General features: G+C 43.3%; 1 protein-coding gene across 1 annotated transcript in view; it reads right to left on the reverse strand.

Moving 5' to 3' along the window:
• slc26a6 (solute carrier family 26 member 6) overlaps positions 1 to 3,215 on the reverse strand; it is a 109,153-nt gene extending 105,938 nt beyond the window's left edge. Inside the window, exon 1 of the mRNA XM_048606304.1 lies at positions 3,169 to 3,215. The gene's annotated coding sequence lies outside the window, so the exon portion shown is untranslated. The remainder of the gene's footprint in view (positions 1 to 3,168) is intronic.
• Between the last annotated feature and the right edge of the window lie 4,834 nt (positions 3,216 to 8,049).

Below are 8,049 nucleotides of genomic sequence, written 5' to 3' on the forward strand. Positions count from 1 at the left end.
TGCTCCTCTGATGCTGCTTGGCCTGCTGTGTTCATCCAGCTCTACACCTTGTTATCTCAGATTCTCCAGCATTGGCAGTTCCTACTATCTCTGTCAGGATTGAAATAGCTGCATTTCTTACTTAAACTCCTAATTCTGTTAGCCACTACCTAATGTTTGCACAACTGACAGTTTGATAGATCACGTCAGATGACTGGGGTGAATCTCAATTTCCTCCTGTTTAACTTTGCGAAGACTGTTGCCACATTCTCCAACAGCTCTCCAAGGATCTCCACACCCTCCAACCTCTGACCCTCTGTCACAAATTCTGCACCCTTGCTTCGAATTTTATTCCACTCTTCTGCTATTTTCTTAAGTCGTTTTTTTCACTTGTGATTTGATTGTCACTGGCTCGGCCAAAATTTATTTCCTGTGCCCAGTCAAAATTGAATCAAATTGTTCCGTTCAACAGAAACTAATTTTCTTGACTCAATAGCTTCTCTACCATAAAGACCACCGACGTCCACTACCATATCATTATTTGCCTTCACCATCAGGGGCGGCACGGTGGCTCAGTGGTTAGCACTGCTGCCTCACAGAGCCAGGGACCCGAGTTCAGATTCCACCCTCGGATGACTGTCTGTGTGGAGTTTGCACATTCTCCTCGTGTCTGTGTGGGTTTCCTCCCACAGTCCAAAGATGTGCATGCTAAGTGGATTGGCCATGCGAAATTGCCCGTAGTGTTCAGGGATGTGTAGATTAGGCAGGTTATAGCAGGGTAGGTCTGGGTGGGATGCTTTGAGGTTCGGTGTGGACTTGTTGGGCCAAAGGGCCTGTTTCCACACTGTAGGGATTCTATGATCTGCTGCTCAAACTCTATTTTTAGCTCCAGACGTGACTATTTCACTGCTGTCCTGATTAGTCTCATATCCTCCACTGTAGCACCCCTCCCCCAAAAAAATGTCTCCACTTCTGCCTCTTGTATTCTTCTAAAAAGTAAAAGAAAACATCTGGAGCAGGAGCAGTTCTGCCACACCAACAGCAGGACCCAGTAAAATGCTCAACGAGCATATGGGCTGGGGGTAGAAGTAAGGACATTTATATCTTTTCTTCTTGATGTTAAACAACAGTCTTGCAACATAAATTGGTACTTTAGTCAGGAGTAACTGCAAGCCTCTCCCATAGACATTGCTGCATCAACGAGAAGAAACATGGAAACTGAGAATACTTATGGCACTGAAGGAGGCTTTTTAGCGCATTGTGTCTGAACCAGTGAAAAAAGGTTTATGCAGCTTAATCCTATTTTTCAGCTCTTAGTCCGTAGCCCTTTCGAATATAGCATTTCAACACAAGTACAGGTGCTTTTAAAATGTAGTGAGGGTTTCTCCTTGTATTGCTCTTTCAGGCTGTGTGTTCCAGATGCCCACTATCGTCTGAGTGAAAAAATATCTTCTCTCAACTCCTTCTGACAATTATTTATAATTTATACCCCCTCCTCCCCCCCACCCTCCACAAAGTTTTGACATCTTCACTGAGAGAAATCAGGTTTCTTTGTCCACTATATCTAGCCCCTTCATAATGTGATAAGCCACATGAAATCTCCCTTCAGCCTCCCCTGTTACAAAGGAAACAGCCTCCAACTTGTCCAGTCCTTTCTCATAACTGGCAACATATTCACAAATCTCTTTTGTGTCCTCCTCTTAGTGCAATGGTGGCCATTCTGTAATGTGGTGACCTAACCTATATGCTGTGCTCTAGATATGGCTTACCTAGTTTTTATGATCCCAGCAGCTGTTACTACTGGACAGGTCTGGTCCCAGAATGAAATATGACTTGATAGATCAGATTTTGATATGTTTTAATTTAACTCGGTGGTCTTTCATTGATCATAAGCACACAAAGCCTATACATTTCTTTCCAACATTTAAGCAAAAATTTAGTGTATGAACGAAATAAAAATAAAATAAACAAAACCAGGTTATCTAAATATAAAACACGTTTTAAAGATTTCAAAACACATGTCAAATCAAAATCCCATCTAACCCCAATTGTGACTTTACAGTTAATCAAAATCCAGAGAAATTTGTACCCTCTTAAATCTGTAAGTTGCACTTCATTGTTTCTCCTCAGTTCCTGCCCTGTGAACTGTGAAACCTTTGTCTTGAAGTTCACACACTGACAACTTAGACTTTCTCTCTCTCTTAATAATCTGCAGGGCTCCAACTGAACATTCCTGGTCTGGAAATTTCACAAACTACTCTTTCACTGAGATTAGTTATTTCCTTAGCTGCTCTGAACAACCTCCTTTTTCTCAAAGATATTATACTTGCATCTGACTCCAGTCAGACCTCCTTCAAATGACCCAAAAGTTTTCCAGTTTCCATGTTAAAATAAATCATTTGATTATTCCAAATCCAAAAGCAAGGTGATGCTTTTCATTGTTTTATCTCTCCTGTTGTAAACCTCCATAATACAAACAAAATTCCGTTAATATTCCTGGAGTCCTGTAGTCACCTAATCTTTGACACACCAGTCCCAGGCCACAGCTCCAGAAAGACTGATATAACCAATTTTTTAACCCATTCATAAAAATAAACTTGTGATGCCACTATGCCACTAGTTTAAAATCAAACAGCTAAAAAAATGACATATTAATATGTATGTAAATATGTAAATATAAGTGTACTTTTCACCACATAGTTTACTTCAGAGTTATTCAGTATGGAAAAAACATTACACCACAAACTACATTTAACAGCAGTTCATTTATGCCTTTGTTGTACTCAGTATGAGAATGCTTTAAGATAAAATCACATTAGAATTCTGCCTGAGCTACATCGAAGGAAATCTGAATGACAGCTTCAAAACATTGAATGTACAGCCTCACGGTATTGGCACTGCAGTTCATTAAGAAGATTGTTTGAAGCATCTTGAGCCACATTAGGTGCACACCCACTAAACTAACTTCTACTTTTTTCCTTGTCCTGTTCCATAACTTACAATTGTCAAACTTAGTAACCTTTGAAAAGCACAACTGTGATAATTCCTCAAGCAATTAATTCACAATTTTACAATAATCAAGTCCTGCTTGCAATGTCTCAAAATCTTGTCAGTTAATCTGAGTTGAAGCTGAAAGCAGTGAATTCTGCTAAGATAAAAGGTGAAAAAAAATTAAGTTTAGAAAACTACCTTTAGTTAAATGTCTTCAGTTAGGCTTTTAGAACCAGCCTCTGTCCTCTCACTGCCTTTAAAGAGATTAGCACTAGTTTCTGTCTCATTCTCTCTTATATTCTCTCCCACACACATTGGATTGCCCTTTAAGTTAATTTCTGTTTGAAGCAAAGATAAGTCCTAACCTTTGAGCTGTCTATTTATAGGAATATGTAGTTTGTATTTCAATACAAGCCTGGAAAAAGTACGGGCCCAGATTTTCTGATGGCCAGATAATTGTTTCTGAAGTGCAGCTGTGAGGCGCACACAGAGACCCTACAAATCCTCATCATAGCAGACTCCAAAGCAATTGTCTGGGAAATTGAAGATTCCACAGGTCAATCCTGCTACACCTGGAACCTTCTGCAGGTATCAATTTAAATCAGAGAATTCAGAGAGTTTTGCTGCAATTAATTAAATTTTATTCAGAAAATGTTAGGCATAGTTCTTAGTCAAAACCCCAAGTGACTGTTTAACTGCAACACCACAACTTGCTTCACACATACCCAACTACATCTTTGCAGACCCCTAACATCACCCAGATCCTATACAACCCTCCCCACCAATGGGCCTGACACCATCCTGTACCTGTGGCTCCCAACTCAACCTCCCACGACCCCAACCCAATCCCCACCAGACATTACTCTCTCCCCACTCTACACCCAGAACCCAACATGAGCCCACAAGACACTACACCACTTCCTATTGAGAGGATACATTTCAACCTGTCTAGCTCAGTAACCTCTTCAAAAGGAACTTGCAAAGATGGGAATTGTTTGTCAGAGACCCAAGACCTTGGAGTTCCAATGCAATGTGTAATGCTTCATATAGGCAATTACTTATAACAGTCACATTAGCAACGTTCATGGATTACTCAGAAGGTTTAAAAAAACCCATTGAAGTCAAAATAGTCAGCATATAATCCAAATTTTACAAACTGGCAACAATCAGTGTAGCTGATCTTTCAAGGTACTTAAAGCTGCAATAATTCTGTTTTTACAAAAGTGGTATTCTGGCAATAATGTTGAAGACTTGTGTTCCAGAACTTGCTGCTTCCCTAGCCAAGCTATTCCAATACTGGTTTTTAACAGGCAATGTAGGAAATTGCCCAGATATGTCTTGCACACAAAAAGCAGACCAAATCCAACTCAGCCAATTACCACCTAACCAGTCTACTCTTGATCATTGGTAAAGTGAATGAGAGTGTTGTCCATGCTATCAAGCAGCATCTGCTCGGCTATAACCTGCTCAGCGATGCTCAGTTTGGGTTCTGACAGGGCCACTCTGCTCCTGACCTCATTACAGTCTTGGTTCAAACATGGACAAAGGAATTCCAGAAGTGAAGTGGGAGTGACAGCCCTTGATGTCAAGGCTGCATTTGACTGAATATGGTATCAAGTATCTCTATCAAAACTGGAATCAACGGGAATCATGCTGAAAACTCTCTACTGCTTGGAGTCATACCTGACACACAGGAAGATGGTTGTGGTTGTGGTTGTTGGAGGTCAGTCATCTCTGCAGGAGTTCATCAGGGAAGTGTCCTTGGCACAACTAACTTTGACAGTTTCAATCACCTTCCTTCCATCATAAGGTCAGAAGTGGGGATGATCACTGATGATTGTGCAATGTTCATCACCATTCACAATTCCTCAGATACAGAAGCAGCCCAAGTCCAAATCGAACAAGATAGGAGGGGTTTAGAGGGATATTGGCCAAATGCTGGCAAATGGGACTACATTAATTTAGTATATATGGTCTGCATAGACGAGTTGGACCGAAGGGTTTGTTTCCGTACCGTACATCTCTATGATCTAATTGGACAATACCCAGGCTTGGGCTGATAAGTGGTAAGTAACATTTGTGCCACACAAATTCCAAGCTATGACCACCTCTAATAACTACCACCCCTAACATTCAATGGTGTTGCCATTACTGAATCCCCCACTATCAATGTTCTTAAGTTTACCATTGACCAGAAACTTACCACCTGTAAACTTGACATAGGGGCTCCAAGATGCTAAGAATACTGTGATGAGTAACTCACCTCCTGACTCCTCAAAGCCTGTCCGTCATCACAAGGCTCAAATTAAGAGTGTCATAAAATACTGCAATGTTGTCTGGATGAGTGTACCAACACTCAAGAAGCTTAACGCCATCCAGGACAAAGTGGGTCACTTTATTGGCACCACATCCACATACATCTAAACCCTCCACCACTGACACTCAGTAGCAGCAGTGTGTATTATCTACAAGATGCACTGCAAAAATTCACCAGAGATCCTTAGACAGCATCTTCCAAACCCACAACCACTTCCACCTAGAAGGACAGGGGCAGCAGATACATGGAACACCACAACCCGCAAGTTCCCTTCCAACCCCATCACTCTCCTGACTTGAAAATATATCACTGGGTCAAAATCTTGGGTCAAACTACAGCACATGGACTGCAGCAGTCCAAGAAAGCAGCCCACCACCACCTTCTCAAGGGCAACTAGGGACGGGCAATATATGTTTGCTGGCCAGTAATGCCCTTGGCCCAAGAGTGTTAAAAAATTTTTCACAAACCCACATTTAAAAGTTGAAGAGTTTATATTTTTATAAGCTCTTCCTCGTATGTTGACACTACATCATATCTGATTGCTATACATATCTCTAATATATACACACAGCCTGGGGGTCTGTTATAATCACTGCCCATTCCCAATTCTTCTGCTGGACATAAGTTAATGATGTAGTTTGAGTATAGTAATAGGTGATAAATTTCTTTCTAGTGAAACAGTTGAGTTTTACAATTCACCATGTTTCATTACTACCATTTTACTGCTATTCAACAAATGTATTTCAAGATTCCTGACTGTTTTGCCAATGGAAATCTTTGCTGCTCATGTCTAAATCTAACTTACATCAATGTTGACCCTTCATCCCTGTGCTCGCTGATCCACAGTGGCAACCAGTCAAGTAACACCTTGCTTTTAAAGTGTTCATCTTGTCTCCAAATCCTTTCATGGCCTTGCCCCTCTCAATCTTAGCAATCTCCTCTAGCACCATAACTCTGACATATTGGAGTTCTTCTATTCCTGGCCTGTTGTGCATCTCCAAATATGGGTAAGATAGTAGGAACTGCAGATGCTGGAGAATCTGAGATAACACGGTGTGGAGCTGGAGGAACACAGCAGGCCAGGCAGCATCAGAGGAGCAGGAAAGCTGACATTTCGGGTCTGGACCCTTCTTCAGAAATGGGGGAGGGGAAGGGGACTCTGAAATAAATAGAGAGGGAGGGGAGGCAATGATGGAAGGTGGATAAAGGAGCAGATAGGTGGAGAGAAGATGGACAGGTTAAGGAGGCAGGGATGGAGCCAGTAAAGATGAGTGTAGGTAGGAAGTTGGGATGGGGGTTGGTCAGTTGAGGGAAGATGGACAGGTCAAGGAGGTGGGAATGAGGCTAATAGGTAGGAAGTGCGGTTGGGGGTTGGTCAGTGAGGTGGGAGGAGCGGATAGGTGGGAGAAAAGATGGACAGGTCAAGGAGGCGGGGACGAGCTGGGCTGGTTTTGGGATGAGGTCGGGGGGTGGGGAGATTTTGAAGCTTGTGAAGTCCACATTGAGACTATTGGGCTGCAGGGTTCCCAAGCGAAATATGAGGTGCTGTTCCTGCAGTCTTTGGGTGGCATCGTTGTGGCACTGGAGGAGGCCCAGGATGGACATGTCATCCAAGGAGTGGGAGGGGGAGTTGAAGTGGTTCGCGACTGGGAAGTGTAGTCGTTTGTTGTGAACCGAGCATAGGTGTTCCACAAAGCGGTCTCCAAGCCTCCGCTTGGTTTCCCCGATGTAGAGGAGGTCACATCAGGAACAGCGGATACAGTATACCACATTAGCAGATGTGCAGATGAACATCTGTTTAATGTGGAAGGTCTTCTTGGGGCCTGGGATGGGGGTGAGGGAGGAGGTGTAGGGGCAGGTGTAGCACTTCCTGCAGTTGCAGGGAAAAGTGCCAGGGTTGGTGGGGCTAGTGGGGAGTATGGAGCAGGCGAGGGAGTCATGGAGAGAGTGGTCCCTCCGGAAGGCAGATAAGGATGAGGAGGGAAATATGTCCTTGATAGTAGGGTCAGATTGCAGGTGGCAGAAGTGGTGGAGGATGATGCGTTGAATCCGGAGGTTGGGGGGGTGATATGTGAGGATGAGGGGGATTCTGTCTTTGTTGTTATTGCGGGGTGGGGGTGTGAGGGATGAGTTGCGGGAAACGCGAGAGACGCAGTTAAGGGCGTTTTTGACTACTGTGGAGGGGAACTGACTAACCCCCATCCCAACTTCCTACCTACACTCACCTTTACTGGCTCCATCCCCGCCTCCTTGACCTATCCACCTTCCCTCAACTGACCAACCACCATCCTAACTCCCCACCTGCACTCACCTTTACTGGCTCCATCCCTGCCTCCTTAACCTGTCTGTCTTCTCTCCACCTATCTGCTCTTTTATCCACCTTCTATCATCGCCTCCCCCCTCTCTCTATTTATTTCACAGTCCCCTTTCCGTCCCTCATTTCTGAGGAAGGGTCCAGACCCGAAACGTCAGCTTTCCTGCTCCTCTGATTCTGCCTGGCCTGCTGTGTTCATCCAGCTCCACACCGTGTTATCTCCAAACATTGGTGGCTGCTTTCAGCTGGCTAGGCTCTAAGTGCTGGAATTCCCTTCTTAAATCTCTGTCTCTCTGTTTTCCGTTTAAGATACTATTAAAAATCTACTCCTTTTTTCAAAACTTCTGTTACCTGGCCTTAAATCTTTACAGGAGTCTCAGTGCCAACTTTTTTCTGATAAAGTTAGTGTGATCATTAATATATAACTGATGCAGCAACAGAGAATGAA

The sequence above is a fragment of the Rhincodon typus genome, chromosome 16 (genome assembly GCF_021869965.1).
Source record: "Rhincodon typus isolate 14 chromosome 16, sRhiTyp1.1, whole genome shotgun sequence".
In the NCBI taxonomy this organism is placed as follows: Eukaryota; Metazoa; Chordata; class Chondrichthyes; order Orectolobiformes; family Rhincodontidae; genus Rhincodon; species Rhincodon typus.